Here is a 19,855-nt window from a genome sequence, read left to right on the forward strand (position 1 = left end):
CCCCTTTCCTGTTGTATGTGCCCTTCAGAACTATGCCATCGGCTCCTCCTCGGTGCCACTGTGGATCTGCAGTCTGAAGACACTAAGAGTGGCCGACGGAGTCACATGTCCTAGTGTTCTGTGGCCATGATCAGGGATTATATGTCCTGAGTCTCAGTATGGACCTTAGATCTGTGGCTGAAGCGATGGGGTTGTGGTGCTGAACCCCGTTTACTCAAAGAGTCAGTGTGGGATGGAGGTGGTCGGGGCTGGCCCAGGGCAGAATTCAACAGACTGAAAGGTGAGAGAGGCCCTGGGATGATGACACCTGGTATTTTAGAACCTTCTGTGGGTTCTCAGTAAAACCCCTTCTGTTTTCCCAGTGTGCTTTGGGTACAAGGATGAACAGCAGCCACGGTTAGAAAATTTGCATGATGCCACTGCGGGCCACTGTGCTGTTCTCTTGGCAGCAGTAGCAGTAGACTTTGTTTCCTCAGCTTACAGATGGGGAGGCAGAGGGCTGGGAGATCCCTGCAGCAACTAAAAGGAGGGGCAGCATCATCCTAAGTGTGGTGAGGCCATGGTCTTAAAAGATGAATTCAGGCTTGGGTTGTCATCCCAACCACTGGGGAGGCTGAGGCGGGAGGATGGAAAGATTAAAGCCACCCTGGGCAACAAAGTGGGTTAAAACCCATTCTGATTGATATAGGGAGACTCGGTTTCAAAACAAAAAGTCCAAAGGGCTCTAATACACTTCAGGGGCAGAGCACTTGCCTGGCAGGTTCTTGGTAAGGACAGCGAGAAAGGACAGAGTCTCAACAGGGAAGCCCACAACTGAGCTGACACTAGATTTTGACTGATTTGTTTCTTAAAAATCTATTTTGGTCCAAAGCTACAGAGAAACCCTGTCTCGAAAAAAAAAATAAAAATAAAAAAAAAAATCTATTTTGGTTTTCGAAGACAGGGTTTCTCTGTGTAACTCTGGTTGACCTGGAACTCACTCTGTAGACCAGGCTGGCCTCGAACTCACAGAGATCTGCCTGCCTCTCTCTCCTGAATGTTGGGATTAAAGGCATGTGCAACCACCCCCTGGCTAGATTTTAATTTTTAAGTAAGATTTTTTAAATCTTATGTATATGAGCGTTTGCTTACATGTATGTATATGTAGTGTATATGTGTGTATGTGTGTGTGAGAGAGAGAGAGAGAGAGAGAGAGAGAGAGAGAGAGAGAGAGAGAGAGAGAGAGAGAGAGAGAGAGAATGCCCATGGAAGCCAGAAGAAGTCGTTAGATCTCCTGGAACATGAGTTACAAAAAGTTAGAAGCCACCGTATGAATGCTAAGCACTGAACCCTGGTCTTTAGCTAGAGCAATGAGCAATTTTTACTGCTGAGCTGTCTCTCCAGCCACTCAGCATTGGTTTTATTAGACACTGGGGACTTCAGAGATGAAGAAGACAGAGACCTGAGTGTCTTTCTCCCGTGTGTGTGTGTGTGTGTGTGTGTGTGTGTGTGTGTGTGTGCGTGTGTTAGAGGGAGCCTGCCCAGCTGAACTCTGATACTATGAGAGTACAGGGGCTCTGTGGGTTCCTGTCCTCCAGAACAGGGCACAGAAGGCCTCATGCTATTCAGGGTCAGGCTGAGAATTCTCAATTAGAGGTTTCATTGTGCATATTCACTGTATGTGGTTCTGTGTTACATAAGGACTTCTTTGGACAGGCATATATGGTACAAAGACTGTTCCCCATGCTTCTCCCCCCCTTACCAGTCCCCTCCTTTAAACAGTTTATTTCTATCTTCTTGTCACACATACCTATGTGACTTTATGCATATATGTAAAAATCTAGGAAGCACATGTGAGAGAAAACACACAATGTTTATCTTGCTGAGACTAGATCAATTCACCTAACCTATCATTTCCAGCTGCTTCCATGTTCATGAAAATGACATAACTTTGTCATTCTTTCTTTTTTAAAGATTTATTTATTTATTATATATACAACATTCTGCCTCGATGTATGCCCGCACGCCAGAGGAGGGCACCAGATCTCAGTACAGATGGTTGTGAGCCACCATGTGGTTGCTGGGAATTGAACTCAGGACCTCTGGAAGAACAGCCAGTGCTCTTAACCTCTGAGCCATCTCTCCAGCCCCCAACTTTGCCATTCTTTATGACTGAAAAAATCCATTGTATATATTCGTCTCCTTTTCTTTATCCAGTCCTCTGCTATTGGGTAGTTAGCAGTACTACCGTGAGCATTGGTTATGCGGGTGTATCTCCAGTGTGTCAATTCGGAGTCTTTAGTATGAAGCCCAGCAGTGGTACACATGGGCCATATGGTAGATCTGTAGCACAATTAATAAAAACCCAGAGACAGACTTGGGGTTCAACCTGAAGGTCAGAAAAGCAAAGCAGCCAAACCACTGGCTCTTACCTCTACCTCAGTCTGAAATGGTGATCCTGTCTCCTGGAATCTCAGAATGAGACTGTGTCTGAGAGCTGTCTCCTCCTGTCTTATATTCCTCTCTAGTTCTGGGTTTAAAGGGGTGCACCACTACTTCCTGGTTACTATGGCAAACTAGTGTGGCTACTGGGATTAAGGGTGTGTGTCACCACTACCTGGTCTGTGAGGCTGACCAGTGTGGCTGTTTTACTCTCTGATCTTCAGGCAAGCTTTATTTATTAAAATACAAATGAAATATCACTACGAGACTATTTCTAAAGACCCTCCTTGCTGACTACAATAGCGGCCATGCTGGTTTGCTCTCCTCTGGCTCTTTCTGTCCAGATCCTCACCAGCATTTGTTGGGTTTTGTTTTCAAATGAGTAATAAGATGGAATCTCGGCATAGTTTTGATTTGCATTTCTCTAATTTTTAACCATCTGTATTTCCCCTTCTGAGGTCTATCTGCTCATTTCATTGGTCTCTTTTTTTAAATTGAGTTGTATAATTGTGTGTGTGTTTAGTTTTTTAAATATTTGCTTCATTTATTTATGTACTTGTTTATTTATGTATATGGTTTTTTGAGGCAGGGTTTCCCTGGTTGCCCTGGCTGTCCTAGAACTCGTTCTGGAGACCAGACTGGCCTTGAACTTACAGAGATCCACCTGTCTCTGCCTCTCAAGTGCTGGGATTAAAGGTGTGTGTCACCACCACCCTGGTTATTTGCTTTATTTTTATGTATGTGTATGCATGTGTGCCTGAGTGTACATATGTGCAACATGTGTGCAAGAACCCCAGCAGACCAGAAAGTGTCGAATTCCCTGGAGCTGGAGATATGGGCAGTTGTGTAAGCCACCTGGTACAGGTTCTGGGAATGGAACCCAGATCCTGTTCTACAGCAGTAAGCCCTTTTGACTGCTGAACCATCTCTGCAGGCCCTGTGTTTGGAGTTTTGAGTTCTGTATCTATTCCATTGTTTTATGGGTAGGGATATTTTTCCTGCATACATTTCTGTGCACCACATGTGTGCTTGGAGCTCATGGAAGCCGGAAGAGAGTCTTAGGGCTCCTGTGAGTGCTATGAGTTGAACTTAGCTCCCCGGGAAGAACAGCCAGTGTTAACAGCTGAACCTCTCCTCTTTGTGTTTTCTAGACATCAATTCCATGCCAGATATATAGCCAGCGAAGACTTCTTTCCATTCTGGGCTGTCTCTATGCTCAAGTAGCTCTTTCTTTTTCTATACAAAGTCTTTTGTGTTGGGACCAATTGGAGTCCTGGCCTTCCGCTGCTCTTCCCTGCTAGAGCCTTCTGATTGGAGTTACTGAAAGTTGTGCCTAGAGGATCAGAGGATGGAGTTTTCACCTCTTGGCCCACTTGACTGCTGGGTATTTAAGCCTCCATGATGCTATGAAATAAAGGGCTTCTTACCAGTAATTAGACATCCGTGTGTCTGTCTTTCTCTGTGTTGGTCTGTCTCTGTGTGTGTTTTCTCAACCTCCAGCCCCTTGCCCAAAGCTAGCGAACTGTATTGTAGCATAGAGCGCAGACGGGGGGCAGTGCAGGCTGCACTTTTGCACTTCATAAAGTCTCATTTATCAATGGGCTTCTGCAGGGGAAGGGGTGGGGGACAGAGTGCAGCCGCCCCACTTCTGCCGTTTTCTCAAATGCCGCTGTGTCTTGTGTTGAGCTAGTGTCCTGAGTCAGCCGCCTGCCTCCACACCAGGTTCTCAGGAGAAGCCGAGGCTTTGTTCCTCCTGTGATCTTCCCTGAGCCACCATGGACCACACCCGAGAACCTCTGGAGGGACAGCGCAGGGATGCCAGGCACCCGGGAAAGTTTGCGCAGCCTCTCTGGTTTCAGCTCCCCCGCCCCACATAGGTTCCTTGGGCATCACCACCCTCCCCATTACCCCATCTCCTTGCCAACCAGGGACAGGGCCTGGAGTAGGCACGGCCTGGGCAGGTGACCTGCAAGAACAGGCTTTGTCAGCCTGCTCAGGCTGCTGTATCTAAGAAGGGCTGTCCCAATGTCCCTGCCCAGTGACAGCTGCCAGATTCCTCCCTTGGGGATAACAGGGACTCTTAATTGCTCACCTGCTGCTCAGAGAAGTTGCCATCCCTAGGAGGGATTGTTTGGGAAAGCTGTGCTAGTTAGGGACATGGCCCCTCCTTGTGAGGGCAATATGCGTGCTGTACACCTCTCAGTGGGTCTTTCACAGAGAGCAAGGAAGCACTCCCCCTCCATCCTGTACATATCCTGGACTTTGGAAAGGACTTCCGCGTTGTCCTCTCCTCTGGGTTTAGCTAAACCAGGGGACTTGGATTTCAAGACCTCCAGGCTCAGCCAGGCATGTCCACTTTCTAGGACATGCCCTGCTCGAGAACACCCCTGCCAACTCTCAGTCCCCTGGCCCTTGTGGGAATCAAAAAGAGCATCCAGGGGACCAGGGTTATGGAGAGGACGTGCAGGATCTTCACTGGGGTCTTACCAGCATCAGAGGCAGGGGCTTATACTAGAGAGAAACCCCAGAAACCCTGGCCAGATGATGTAGGGCCTCACAGGGACGGTGAGCTCGCCAGTGGCAGTGGGTACTTCCTGTTATCTGTGCTGCCCAGACCACGAGCGATAAGCAGCCCATCCTATCACTCTGTTACCCAGTCCCCTTCTTTTGGGGTCCCTGGGACTCTTTACCACTCAAAACAGACTAGACTCGGTCCCCATACTAGAGAAGAAGGGTCTGCCAGAGATTCCCATGGGAGTTAGAGGCAGCACTTTCTTGATCTGCAAGGCTTGTATCAGACAATGTGGGCACCCCCTCTTCCTGCCACCACCTACCATACTCAGTCCCCCCCGTGGTCAACCCCCATCAACAAGCCTTTGCAAACTGCAGCAGCCTCCTGTCTCTTCTTTCTTTTGGAATAAGGCATGCTCCAGCTTGCTTCGGGGCCCTTAATTTTTGATCAGGGACACCTCCTTGACTAATTATTTGGCAGTAATGAGGGAGAAGAGGCAAGGTTGTGAAAGTGTCCCCGAGCTTACAGAATGAAGCTGCAAATTAAAAAATGAGGCATCGGTAAACAGAGCGCTAATTGGATTAATGTGAAAACGGCAGACGGGGATAAAAATAGTGAGGCGGACAACAGCGAGATTGGGGTCAGAGCAATTTCACGAGCATCGCTCAAGCTTTGTGTGATAGATGTGACCACACAGGGTCTGCTCTTGATACTCAAATGTGAGCTCACTGAACACATTTGAGTCACACAGCTTCTGAATCAGTGCAAACCACCTGGGAGATTATCGGACCCCTGAGTCATTTTGAGATTCTACATGACAACTGCCATCCTCCACTCCGTTTCATTTTTCTAAGTTTTATTTTAAATTCTGTGTACGTGTGTATGTATAGGTATGTACACTGAGTGTAGGTGCCCACGAAGCCAGAAGCCTTGGCTCTCTCTGTAACCGCAGTTACCGGTAGTTGTGAGCCACCTGGTGTGGGTGCTGGGACTCAAACTCTAGTCATCTCTCCAGCCCCTCCTTCTGTCCTTCTGTTTCCTGTTGGCCCTGAAAAAAAAACAACCCTCAGTCTGAAGATGGTGAAAGTTAGGGTGGGAGCAGAGTACCCATCCCACTTCTGAATGCTATTATCAGGTAACGGGAAATGCCTCCCCCGCAAGAAGTTACTGACGAAATCTCCTCACAGGGACAGGGTGAGCGCTAGCCATGGGTTCTCCTGGAATGCCAGCGAGGTGCCAGGCTTCACAGGACTTGGAGGGCACCTGAAGGACCCTGCAGACCAGATGTGCCCTGCATTCCCGCCCTGGTCACAGTGATACTTTATAGTGGGGGTTAACCCTGGACCGCTCGCCTCAAACCCTGGCTGGCACCTAGACTGTGCAAGAGTTCATAGTCTCCAGAAAATATTCATGTAAACAAATAGCATAGCACTTGAGCTGTGTATATATTTAAATTATCAAGTCCTGATTCTTAGGATGAACTTTCTCACGTCATTGCTTTGCACTGTCTTGATTATCATGGTTCTTACGTGAATCAAAAGACCCGTCCGGCCCATCCATCTGTCCATCCGTCCATCCATCCATCATCCATCCATCCATCCATCCATCCATCCATCCATCCATCCATCATCCATCCATCCATCCATCCATCCATCATCCATCCATTCATCCATCATTTGTCCATTCATTTATCCATCCATCATCCATCTTTCCATCCATCCGTCCATCCACCCATCCATCATCCATCCGTCCACCCATCCATCCACCCATCCATCCATCCATCCACCCATCCATCTATCGACCCACAAAGCCACTATGAAATCACTCATCTCTTGCTCATTGTTGAGTACCTGCTGTATACTAGGTCCTGTTGTGGGGATTGAGTACCAAAACATTGTAAGCTCAGCCTTTGTCATTCAGTGACATCAGTCTGAAGCTGAGGTTTCTGTCCTGCAGAGTGCAGGCCTCTTGAGTAATATGGAGGTCACTGAGCCTACCACAGCAAAAGACATCCCAGGCAGAACACAGAAGCCAGTGCTCCGGGGATATGCATTGTATCATTCGGAGGGGCGTGGGGATAAGTCTTGTAGTAGGGCAGGAGGGGCATTTAGGATCTGCCACTCGAGGGAGCATCAGAAACTTCAGTAAGCCAGGCAACGTCTAGTGATGTCCTAATGCCTGTTCTCTGAGCGCCTGTTCCCTGTATCTTGGGTAAGACACAGGGGACTCAGTCACATGCGGTGAGAGGCACAAGAGTTTGGCCAAGATTGTGTTTAGGAGACCCAGGTCCGCTGTCTGTGAAAATGAATGCGGCAGTGAAAACAGAAGTGAAAAAGCAGAAAAGAGTCAATGTTCTGCCAGCGCAGATGAGGTGAACATTGTCTCCACTGTGAACTATATGTTAGATACATCAATCCCTTCACATCCTCAGTAGACAGGGGTAGTAGCTCTTCTCGTGGTATTGGTAACATTCATGTCGAATGAACAGCGTCAACACAAGGTGTCTGTCACATCCTTTCTTGAACTCCTACTTGCTCTCGGGACTTCTGCAGGGGTTGAGGAGCTGGCGGGGCCAGGACCAAAGACTCAGCTGAGACAAAGGAGGAGTACTCGCTCTCGAAGGCAACCACATCCTGTCCCCAGGTGCTTTTCCTCCTGCTTCAGGGACAGTGACAACCGTGGTCATCCTGGATTATCAACCAGGCAACCCAGTGCCATCAGAGAGAGAGAGATGGGCCAGAGCTAGGAGGAGGGTGCCATTCTAGAAGCAGTGGTTAGATACTGGGTGCCTGGAAGAGTTGAGAGGTGTGGAAGGTGGTCCCTCCAGCAGCCTCTGTGCAATGGAGGCAGCCCATGTGGCCACACCTCGATTTTAGCCAGTTTGGCTCAGTTCTCCAATCCCACGTGGGAAGAAACACTCATTGTTTGATGCTACTAACTTCACAGCAGGTGAGACCAGGTTCACCTCAACATTGTACTCATCAGCACTCCCCACATCTGGACACCATCCGTGGGCCTGGAGCATGGGGAGAACAGATCTTTAACCCTGGCCTCTTGAATTCCTTGCTGAATTTCGTGCCTAGCACTGGGGTCGGCTGCCTTTCTGTCACCTGTTCAGGAAATAGCTTGAGACATGGCTTGAGCTGTAAATGGAAGCCGGGCAGTAGTGGCGCACACCTTTAATCCCAGCACTCGGAAGGCAGAGACAGGTGGATCTCAATGAGTTTGGGCCCAGCCTGGGCTACAAAGCAAGCTCCAGGATAGCCAGGACTGTTACACAGAGAAACCCTGTCTTGGAAAACAAAACAAAACAAAAAAATGGAGATGTGATTGGCCACCTACTCACCCATCCGTCCTCCCGCTCACCCGTCCGTCCTCCCGCCCACCCGTCCGTCCTCCCGCCCACCCTTCCGTCCTCCCGCCCACCCTTCCGTCCTCCCGCCCACCCTTCCGTCCTCCCGCCCACCCGTCCGTCCTCCCGCCCACCCTTCCGTCCTCCCGCCCACCCGTCCGTCCTCCCGCCCACCCTTCCGTCCTCCCGCCCACCCGTCCGTCCTCCCGCCCACCCTTCCGTCCTCCCGCTCACCCTTCCGTCCTCCCGCCCACCCGTCCGTCCTCCCGCTCACCCGTCCGTCCTCCCGCTCACCCATTTATCTTCCCACTCATTTTTGTCCTTCAATAGATGGATTCATGTAGCACAGATGCTGGGTTCCCTGTTTATCCCTAGAGAACCCAGAAAAGCACCAGCCATACCCACAAGTATCCCTGAGCTCTGTGTGTGTGTGTGTGTGTGTGTGTGTGCGCGCGCGCGCACACACACACATGCCCTACCTCTTGGGCCTTGGGTCCCTGGAAGGTGAAAGGTATCAGGAGATAGGATCAGTGATGGGTCATCTTTGGTCACCTCTCTCCCTTTCTGGGTCTGTCCGTCCAGGGTGTGTTGTCCTCCAAAGCTTCTGTCACCTGTTACACCATGCTCAGACTTGGCCACTGGGTATGGCTTGAGTTTATCCAGGAGAGAAGCGCCGCCATCTTAGATAATGTTTTCCGAACTGGCATTTTCTGGAACTCTTGCTTCCTGCATCCACCATGATCACCACCCACGTTTCTTTGTAGCTTATGACAAGGTGGACATTTCTTCTTTTTATAATTTTTAAATTTGAACTTTCACATATTATTCTTGGGTACTGTTTTCACCTATCCACCCTTATGTTGGCTTAGTGACCCATCAAGAATAGCCAGACCGACTTATGGCTGTGAGTTCAGAGCTGTCCATTGGAGCCCACTGGGCTCAGCACAGGGTACATAACTGAAGACCGTGGCTCCCCATCTCCCAGAACCCACTAATAGCCAATAGTTCCGAGGTTAAGGGCCGAGTTCCTTTTCTCCCCTCCTTGTCTGATTGCTGATTGGGCTGGGTTTGTGTGACCTGTGGAGGTAAGTGAAGTTGAGTTAAGCTAATGATTGCAGTAGATGCTTGAGTCTCTTCTGGGTTTTTTCTCAGTGTTCCCTGAGCCTTGGAGGGGATCTAGGTTACTTGTTTAGGATTGGGTCCACATCTGTCTCTTTTCGGCATCTTGGGCAAGTGGATCTCTCTATTCACTGCTGTGTGTTGTAAGGAGAAGCATCTCTGCTTGAGGCTGGGGGGGGTGCTTGTGTCTGTGGTTTAAGCACGGGAGTTTGGGAGGCAGTTTAGTGTGCCAGCTTAGTTAAAGAAGTACGCTCTCCCCAGGTGTGGTTGTGAATGTCTTTAATCCCAGCACTCGGGAGGGAGAGGCGGGTGGATCTCTGTGAGTTTGAGTCCATCCATCTCTCTTTCTCTGCCACTCCCCTGCCGCGTCATTTTTCAGACACAGTTTAACTATATATTGCTGACTATCCTAGAACTTGATATATAGACCAGGCTGGCCTCGAGTTGGGTCCCCACTACCCACATTAGAGAGCTCAAAACCACCTGCAACTCCAGTTCCGGGGTCCTGACACTTCCAGCCTCGAGGGGGACTACACCCACGTGCACATACCAATACCCACACATAGGCGTAATTAATGTTTTCTACAATCTTAAAAATGCCTGCAATGCAACGGGAAGCTTGGAAGCCCTTTCTTTGAATGCTCAAGGATTATGACTGACTGCCTCAACTTCCCCTGTCAGTTCTGCTGGATGTCTCTAAGCCCCCGACTTGATGATGTTACCTTTGTTCTACCAATCAAGCTACTCCAGATATCTCTGCCGGATGTTGTGAGGTTCTGGTTTGATGTTTCATGTTTATTTCATGAGAAGAGCAGTAGTAATTTCTGTTGGAAATGGTTTGCCTTCTAGAGACTGGGTCTTACTATACCTGGATGGTGTGGAACTCGCTCTGTAGACCAGGCTGGCCGCACACTCACAGAGATCCACCTGCCTCTGCCTTCCAGCACTGGAGTTAAAAGGTGTGTGCCATCACACTCCCAGCAAAAGCAATATTTTTTATGTTTTTGGCCTTGTGCTGTCAGGGGGCCAGCCTATATCAGGACAGACATTTGGGGAAGACAAGGGACCCTCCCCATTCCCATAGTCTGCTTTGACAAAGCTTCAATGGCACACGATAATTTATCAGCATAAACTACTTTGCAGCAGGAGTGTAGTAGGACCTCCGAAGTCCTCTGACTAGCGGTTAGGAACACGAGATAGAAATTCTGAGTTTAGGGGCTGGAGAGATGGCTCAGTGGTTAAGAGCATTGCCTGCTCTTCCAAAGGTCTTGAGTTCAATTCCCAGCAACCACATGGTGGCTCACAACCATCTGTAATGAGGCCTGGTGCCCTCTTCTGGCCTTCAGGCATACACACAGGAAGAATATTGTATACATAATAAATAAATAAATAAATAAATAAATAAATAAAAGAAATTCTGAGTTTAGCATTCTGGCTGCTCATCCTCCCGGGTCAACACCAACTGGAGTTAGGTGTGGATGTGAACAGGACAAAGACATGGTTCCTATCATGCAAAAGGACAGGTACTTTGCTGCCACCAACACGTGGCGGTGTGTTGTTGAGACGTCAGAGTTCCCAGGGCTTATTCTGAACTGTTCAGGGGAGAGAGAGGTGGTACCGAGGTGTAAATGGATTCACTGTACCATCTTCTGGCTTTGTTTATGTGCTTGGGACCATCAACAGGAACTACCCTCTGTGATTTTAACCTCTTGAACTCAAGTTTCCCAGGTAATGGGAGCGTGTCCTCAGGTTGGTCACCAGGAGCAGGGGGTCATGAACACAAGCCAGCACAATACCTGTAAGCCTCCTAGCTGGTCCCCAGACCCAGGGCTCCCAGCCAGGCTCCACCCACTGGCTTGGAGCTGGCCACATAGGCCTCCCAGCTTCCGTAACTCCAATGTCATCACCTAGGCAACTGGGACGCTGCTGCCACTGCCCTGCCACTGCCCTCCTGCAAACCACGGGGCCTCCAGCACCTCAATCCGAGTCTACGGACCTACCCAGGGCCCAGGCTCAGCCAAGGTAGGCATGGGCTCTGCTTGACTCTCAGCTCTGAAGGCAGGGTTCTCTTGTTGTCCCCCTCCCTCACGGGACAACAGCCTCAGAGTGCCAGCAGGATACAAAAGCCCTTCCCCACTAACTCTCACCTGGTAGCCCAGAAGTAAGGCACTGTGTGAATGGGCATGCCCCATAGGCAATCTGAGGGGGTACTTCTGTGGTTCTGATGGAACAAGGCATTGTGGTATGGCCCTTTGGGAAGCCATCTGCCCTGAGTGGACTTCAGGGCCTTCCTGTGACCCTGTGCTGTGGCTGGTCAGGATGGGAACAGAAGCAGTTCTGGCATCTCTGCAGCCTTCATTCCTCTGAACCACCTGGGTAGACACCAAGCAGCTACCTGGACCCTCTGAGGCCATGCTTGTCCTGCAGGGTGTTGCCACTGCCCTGAACTGACTGGCTCTCCTTAGCTTCTCCTCCACTGCCTAGCCTCAGCCCCTTTCAGCCTTCATGGTCCTCACATGTATGTCTGTAGGCGGCCCGAGTGTGGACAGTAGATTGAGCTCAGCAGGCCCTGCTCCTGCTGCTGTCCTCTACGGCTGCTGTCCTATGAACAAGGGGACAGGCAGATTATATAGGGTCCTACCAGGATGAGCTGGAGAAAATCCTAAATGGTTACAGTGGGGCCAGAGAACATGTGAGCGTACACGTGGTGCACACATATGAACACCTCAGTTGTGCGGTGCGTTGTGAGGCGGTGTGTATATGTGTGTGAGAGGGTAGGTGGGGAGGCAGAGAATTGGGGTGTATGGGCCATACCCCTGTGTCTAATCATCCTTTCCTAGCCTTGGCCCTGGAGCCCAGATGGCTGGAATGTTGTTTGGAAGAGAGATATCTGCCTCCGGTTTTTAAAACAGGGTCTTGTTCTGTAGCCCAGGCTAACCTAGATTTCACTGTAGTCCAGGTTAGCCTTGAGTCTTGATCATCCTACCTCAGTCTCTCCAGTGCTGAGATTGCGGATATATATCTCCATGGCCGGTTGTCTTGGGGTATCTCTGATCTGATTGGTTACTTCAACTGCTGGTCCATTTGCATTCACTGTAGGCAAGAGACCCTCATAGTAGGTCTCATGCTGTGAGGGTCTCATGCCTGTAGTGAAAGCTAACAGGGTCAGCAAGAGGACACAGGTCCCTGTGGTGCCACACATGGTCAGTAATATTTCCTTGGGTTCTAAAATCTGAACTTCCAACACATCGAAGACCAAATGAGAATACAGCTCCTTTTTTTTGTTATTTTAATCTTTTATTTATTTCGTGTGTACATGTGTTCAAAGGCATGTGGGACATTCCAGAGACTGAACTCCATCAAGCCTGGCAGCAGATGCCTTTAACTGCTAATCATCTCACTCAGCCCCTATAGGAGCCTTTTAGATCTGGGGAGCAAATGGTGAGGTTTGACCCCCAAATAGCTCACTCTGGGGTTCACCCATCCTTCCCTGACCTGCAAGGCCATCTGATCACGCTAAATGATTAATTCTGCCACCAATGTCTGTTCGTTAGACACCAACTTTAGGTTGTGCAAGAAAGGTGTGACGGCTTTCTTTAGGGACTAGAGAATCTAGGCTCCACACACAGGAGGAGATGGGGGCCCCTAAGTTGGTGGCTTGTTGAAGGTCTTGGTGCTGGTGAGTGCAGAGGTCTGAGGATCAGGGCGTACACTGGAGCTTCTCCATCACTGTCCTCAGTAGCTGCATCTGCCATCCTGAGGCCTGTCTCCATGACCTGCAGCCTCTGCTCAGCAGCAGTGTGTTTGCCTAGCAGCTGACTCTCTCTGATTAAACCCCAGGCCCTCTAACGATGGTGACCAGTAGGCAAAGAGACCATCTGCCCCCTGTGAGAAATGGGTTTGGAATAGAGGGATTCAATGGGCAGATTGAAAGAGCCAGGGCGACTGGCAGCCTGGCACGTGGAAGAGCTGAGTCATAGGGCGAGGCCGTGACAACTCCCATGAGGTGGGCACCCGCCCCACTGAGACTTGCTCTGGACACCTGTACACACAGTGTCTAGACAGACACCCTCCCTGGCTGCAGGCTCCCATCTCTCCTCTCCCTCAGCATTAGCCCTGCTTGGTGCTCGGCGGCTGCTGGACCCAGTTCCCTTTCCACTCTATCCTTGCCGGCCTGAACTGGTCTTGCCACCCACTTCTCTCCAGCCATGCTCCCTTGGAGGACCTTCTCTAGGTTGCTGCTGCACACTGACAGAGAACGTCTGCCCAGCTGCACTAACGGTGCATGGGGGCGGGGGTCACACCAGCAAGCTCCCTTGAATTGTCCCACCCATCCCCCTGGCCCTTCAGAGGAACTCACTCCTTCAGGCCTGTGACCCCCCCACAGTCCAAATTCACCTGTCGCCTGATTTCTAGCCACCATAACTTGAGGGCATAGGGTAGGAGTCCAGACCTGGATTCCTGGTCCTCCATGGCACGCAGCCTTTGGCATCATCACAGGCATCACCTGTTCTGCCCCCCAGATAATCAGGTTATCCCCGACTCACCTCTTCCGTGTGATAGATATCAACTCTCTTCTTGAGAAGTCCTGTGAGTGAGGTGGTATGGTGATATTTTGTTTGTGATCGAACAAATAAAGCTTGCCTGAAGATCAGAGTGCAGGGTAAGTCACTAGTTAGCCATAGAGGCCAGGCGGTGCAGTTGTGGCACACACCTTTAATCCCAGCACTCGGGAGGCAGCGGAAGATGGATCTCTGTCAGTTCAAAGCTACCCTGAGCTACACGAGGTTGATCCAGTCTCAGAGAGAAACAGAGCCAGGCAGTGGTGGCCCACACCTTAATCCCAGTACTTGAGAGTCACACACCTTTAACTCCAACACTAGGGAGGTGGAGACAAGAAGGGATATGGCAGGGTGGAGAGAGGAATATAAGGTGGGAGGAGACGGAAGCTCAGCGAATTCAGTCTGAGGATTCATAGAGACAGGATTGCCCCTGTGGTCTGAGCATTGACAGACATTGGTAGAAGTAAGAGCTCTCTAGTGGCTGGCCACTCTGCTTCTCTAATCTTTCAGCTTTCACCCCTGATAGCTGACTCTGGGTTTTATTAATTAAGACCAATTAGAATTTGTGCTACACGGAGGTGAGACCACTTTCAAAGAGGAGTGAGACCGGAGTTGCCGTGATGGCAGAGACCAGGTGAGTGACCTGTCTCTGTCCACAGATGCTGCTTCTCACTCTGCCTTTCCATTACAGCAGGGCCTGATTTTCTCTCTCCCACTGTGACCCCATCCTAAAGGAGCCATGACTCTGCTGTGCATCCAACATCATCCTGCCCAGCACTGTTGCTTCTTGGTCACCCTCTTAACTTCACTTCACGGGTGGTGGGCATGAGGATCCACGATCATCCCTTTACAGATGAGAACACGGAGGCTCGGGACGGGGTTGTCATCTGCCCAGGTTCACACAACTGGAGAGTGGCGGAGGTGGGCTGTGTGGACAGAGCAGAAGGGACTTGGCTTAGGTGCCTAGCAGGGCTGAGTGTCAGGGTAGATACCATGTGTCCCATATCACCCCAACATGTAGGTGAGAAATTAGGGGCAGAAGCAAGGTCTGAGCGGGTCAGCGGCAGATGGGGAATCCCTGAAGGTCTGCATGTGGGCAGGGCCTTGAAAATGAGTGGGGGCTTCCCCGGGAAGGTGGGAGTGCATACCGGAAGTGCTGTCACTTCTAGATACCTGTCTACCTCTGTTTTTCTGCCCTGGCTCCAGGTGGCCACACCCTAGTCAGATGTGATTGGCTGAGCTTCCCCATCATCTCCCCCTTTTGTCTAAACAAGGTCGAACCAAACCCAATACAACTATATGCAATAGGAACAGATACCAAGTATAAAATTACAAGCAATAAACAATATTAAGCAAGAAACGCATAACAAAAGTTTTACTAAGCATTCTATTTCAAGGAGTCTAAATAATGTATTGAAATTAAGTTTAGCTAAATCATGAGGAGAGTAACTACAATTATCTAATCTTCAACTCCATCAAAGATCTGAGAAAGGAAGTAATATTACTTGAATAAACAGGAAGTGCAATCAAGAAACTTCCGAAATGTGCAACAAATGACAGAGACAACTGACTACCCGGGCAATCACCCAAAGTCTCATCTGCAATGTTGAGGCAACCAACTTTGGCTAAGGCCTGAAGTAACTGACATACCATTTTCAAAGGCAAGAAACTTTTCAAAACTATCTTACCCTGTCTTGGCAGGATATGACAGTCCTGTTTTATCCATTTACGGATATCTCTGTCAGTGGTTGAGGTATGGGCATTTCTTTGCCCAAAGGCCAGTTCTGCCAAGAAGAAAGGCTCCAGGTGGAGTGTCTTTGGTGCTCAACATTCTCTCGGGAGTAGATCGGTGTTGCCAGGAGTGATTGTGTCTCATTACCACGGAACTCTAGGTTAGATTAAAGGCCATTTTCTACAGTTCTTTGAAGAGGTTGAAGATTATACTATCTATACTGAATATAATCTCTATGTATCTAAAGAACCTGATTAGCCTAATTATAAATATGACAAATATAGATGACTATTGATCTATAATTCTCAATACTTATCTAACTTAAAGACTAAGACAATAAACAACTGTGCAGTAAATAAGAACAATGACCTTCAAATGTAAACAATGTATAAGTATCTTGATCCGAGGTGGTAATGTACACTGCAATATGGTAAATATGGTAAATATATATGTCAATACATAAAGTTTTAAACAGAGGTAGAAGCATACATGCATACACTATTCAATATAACTTTGTATCAATATATAAGAATTGATACCAATATAATTGTCTAAAAACAATAACTCACAAATACCAATCTATTATCCCATCACCAATTATCCCTTTTTTTTTCAAGAACATCCCTGGGCCTATACAATTCCTCCCCCATCCCTCAATCGTATACCAATTATAACCAACCCCTAAATGATGTCCCTAAACCTGAGGGCAAACTTTGCTAAGAGAGGGGACGTCATCCTCTAAAATTGCTTCCAGCTGTCATGGGGGCGACGTTCTTCCTAGGGGATCCTGTGAAAGTAAATGATGGTTAAATTCCAAGATTAATGTCTGGTAAAATTGCAAATAGTCTCTGAGTATCTTGTGGAGGTCTGGCCAGAATGTTGTAAAAGATGTGCACCATTTCAGCTAGCCAAGTTGGAGCCATCTTGTGCAGCTGGTACCCAAAACAGGCCTTGTAGTAGCGCTATCAGCATCATGATGTCATATTAACCAGGTGGAGTTGTTGTTGTGGGGCCCCATCTTCTTCCTGGAAACTTCAAAGATTACTGCAGGGAAATTTATTGTTCATTGTGGAAGACTTAAGCATGACCTATATAGACATATACAGACATATATATTCAATGAAAGGTATGATAAAGACAAAAACAGATATGAGGAAAGGCAAAGAAAGTTTATAAATTATTTTTTTCTTCTGTCCCATATCATGGCTCTTGACATGAGACAGAAACTCCGGGTTTTCTCTTAACAACAGGCTTGGAATTAGAGAGGGACTGCACATCGGTAGGATTTGCTGAAGGAGAGCTGGGAAGGAGGCTCTAGATGGCGGGGGTGGGGAGGGTGGGGGATGCCTTAGAGAGAGAGTGCACCTATCTACCCCTGTTTCTCTACCCGGGCTCCAGGCAGCCACACCCTAGCCAGATGTGATTGGTTGAGCTTCCCCATCATAGAAAGAAGAGATTAAAGTGCAGGAATCAAGAGGTGGGTGCTTACTATGTGCCCTGAGCGGACGACCCAGCCTCTGTGACTATTTGCTAGTTGAACACTCCCTGGCCATGTCCCTGATAATAAGATGCGGGACACACTATTCTCTGTACGTGCCGTCTTGAGGGGCACGGGTCAGCATGCTGAGGTACTCATTTCATTTGGTCTTGTCTGAGTTCCCACAGGGTGCCAGGTGACTTGGTATGGGTGGGAAGTTTGACCAACTATTATCTCTGAGAAGTCCAGGGAATCCCCGGTGACCTGAAGGATGAGTCCCATTCCGGTGCTGCGGCTGATGACCTCAGCCCAGGCAAGAGAAGGCAGCTGCTTCATAGTTCACATAACATACCCCACCCTGCACGGAGTGGCTAAATTTGTCTCCCCTTGCCAGCACTTCACTCCCCCAGCTCAGGGAGAGGGCAGCAGCTGCCACCTGGATGTCAAGGACCTCACCTGGCTGAGGAGCAGAATGACTGCCTGAAGGTCAGCAGCCTGTGAGGTGAGCAAAAGCAGTGCTTCAGCCACTTTCCCGCTGGGACAGGACCAACAGGCGAAGGCGGTTGTCATTGCCACGCTGGCCCTGAGGAGGGAGGTACTTCTGCCTCACATCGGGGGGACCCAAGCCTCTGCCCAGCGTTCTAGGTGAGAGCAGCACCTCTCCTAGCTGCACCCACTGCTTGAGAGAGACAGGCTCCCGGCACCAGGGCCCCCTGTGGCCAGGTTCTTGGCTTCCTATCTTTGGACTGGGCCACTGCCTAGAAACACTGCGGTTTCCAGAGGGACACTCCCTGGCCATGTCCCTGAGCCTGACACCTGCCTTCCCTCCATGAGAGGATCTCATGGGTGCTAGCTAGGGCATTTTGAGTTCTCTGGAAGAAAGGCCACAGAATGGCTGAAATGGGCAATGGAGAGCCCCTTCTGTGGTCGCCACCGACTTACTACTAGACATTTCTGATTTCCACTTTTCTGTTTATTAACATTCACTGCTAATACGAAGTGAGCGGCTAACAAACCACATTAACCGTGACATCACGTAGTAGAGTTACCGAGAAAGGGGTAGCCAAGGTGGGTCCCTCTGGGGCTTTCCCCTGCTGACCTAGAGAGAAAGGATCATTAGCATACCCAGAAATCCCCATATTGCTGAAGGGCCTGCCTCCGGGCTAAATGTGGACTGTCTGACTTCACAGCTTCCACAGGGGAGGAGGATGGGCATCGGGGTGTGAGGCCACAAATGGCTCAGGATGACTGTGAGTGCCTGGTATATCATAAGTGGTTGTGAAGCGTGGGCATAGCAGGAACAGGGGGTGTGGTGGGAGAAAGTAGGGGTAGCAAGGGCAGGATGCCCCCCATTCTGTTTAACTGATATGTTCTATGAGAAGTGACATCTGTGTCCTCACCTCCAGTTGGGTGATATGGACGAGGGTGGGGGAGGAGAGTTGAGAGTTGTTCAAGATGAAGGCTGCTGACAGTGACGGGGAAGAAGAGTTGGAAAGCCAAACGTAGAAGTAGCATGTGTCCAGGGCCATGGTGACGGGGGACAAGGAAGGGGTGTTTGGGAGAAGGACAGGGCTAATAGCAGAACATGTGGGGGTCAGACGGAAGGTTCAGAGGGCGGTAGCTTTTGCTTGGAAGCTAAGACCAGCCATAACGGGCAGGGTGAGGTAACAGAAGAGTCAGCAGCTTCTGTTAGGGACAGAGGACAGTCAGCGACTTCCGTTAGGGGACAGAGGACAGTCAGTGGCTTCCGTTAGGGGACAGAGGACAGTCAGCGACTTCCATTAGGGGACAGAGGACAGCCAGCGACTTCCGTTAGGGGACAGAGGACAGTCAGTGGCTTCCGTTAGGGGACAGAGGACAGTCAGTGACTTCCGTTAGGTCACCAGCAAACCCATTTTAGCTCAAGCCCCAACTAGGATTGCCAATGACTGGGGCGAGTCCTTGGGGGGTCTCAAACATTGTGGGCTTGGGACATTGGTTGGTTCATCTCTGAGTTGGTTGACAGAGTCCAGTACCCGGTGTGAAGTGAACCGCTGACAGACCACATTAACTGTGACATCATGTCAATAAACCGTGGTAGGGGTGGTCCGATCACGGTGGATTCCTCTGGGTTTTTTTCCTGCTGACTGGAAGAGAGAAGACTCTACCATACCCAAGAAGCCCAGTGTCTGTGTGGGCCTAGTGGCCCTGCCAGGAACCTTCAGTCAGCATTGCTGGGGTCTCTCCGTGCAGGATCACCCAGTGGTGACAATGGAACTTTTAATCCTAGCACTCAGGAGACAGAGACAGATGGATCTCTGTGAGTTCAAGGTCACCCTGATGACGTAGGATTCCCCCTCTGTATGCCGTGAATACCATTGGTTAATAAAGGAACTGCTTTGGGCCTATAGCAGAGCTATAGGGGAACGGAGCTAGGTGGTGGTGGTGGGGACGACAACTAAGCTGAATGTTGGGAGAAAGAAAGGCGGAATGAGGGAGAAGCCATGGAGCTGCCTCTGGAGACAGACACACTGAAATTTTGCTGGTAGGCCACGACCTCGTGGTGATGCACAGATTAATGGAGAGATGGGTTAAATTAATCTGTAAGAGTTAGCCAATAAGAAGCTAGAGTTAATGGCATGACTCCGCTCAAAGTTGCCAGACCTCTGTGATAAGCTGTGCTGTCCTTGGTTCAAAGAGA

The 19,855-nt window shown here is 49.5% G+C and overlaps 1 protein-coding gene across 2 annotated transcripts in view; it reads left to right on the forward strand.

Annotated features, from left to right (window-relative positions):
* The first annotated feature begins 11,340 nt into the window (after positions 1 to 11,340).
* The window catches only part of Tp73 (tumor protein p73), a 58,175-nt gene continuing 49,660 nt past the window's right edge, over positions 11,341 to 19,855 (forward strand). Inside the window, exon 1 of one of the 2 annotated variants that reach the window (XM_057784233.1) lies at positions 11,341 to 11,426. The gene's annotated coding sequence lies outside the window, so the exon portion shown is untranslated. The remainder of the gene's footprint in view (positions 11,427 to 19,855) is intronic. The other variant, XM_057784234.1, reaches the window with a different exon arrangement.

Source organism: Chionomys nivalis, chromosome 11 (genome assembly GCF_950005125.1).
Source record: "Chionomys nivalis chromosome 11, mChiNiv1.1, whole genome shotgun sequence".
Lineage (NCBI taxonomy): Eukaryota > Metazoa > Chordata > Mammalia > Rodentia > Cricetidae > Chionomys > Chionomys nivalis.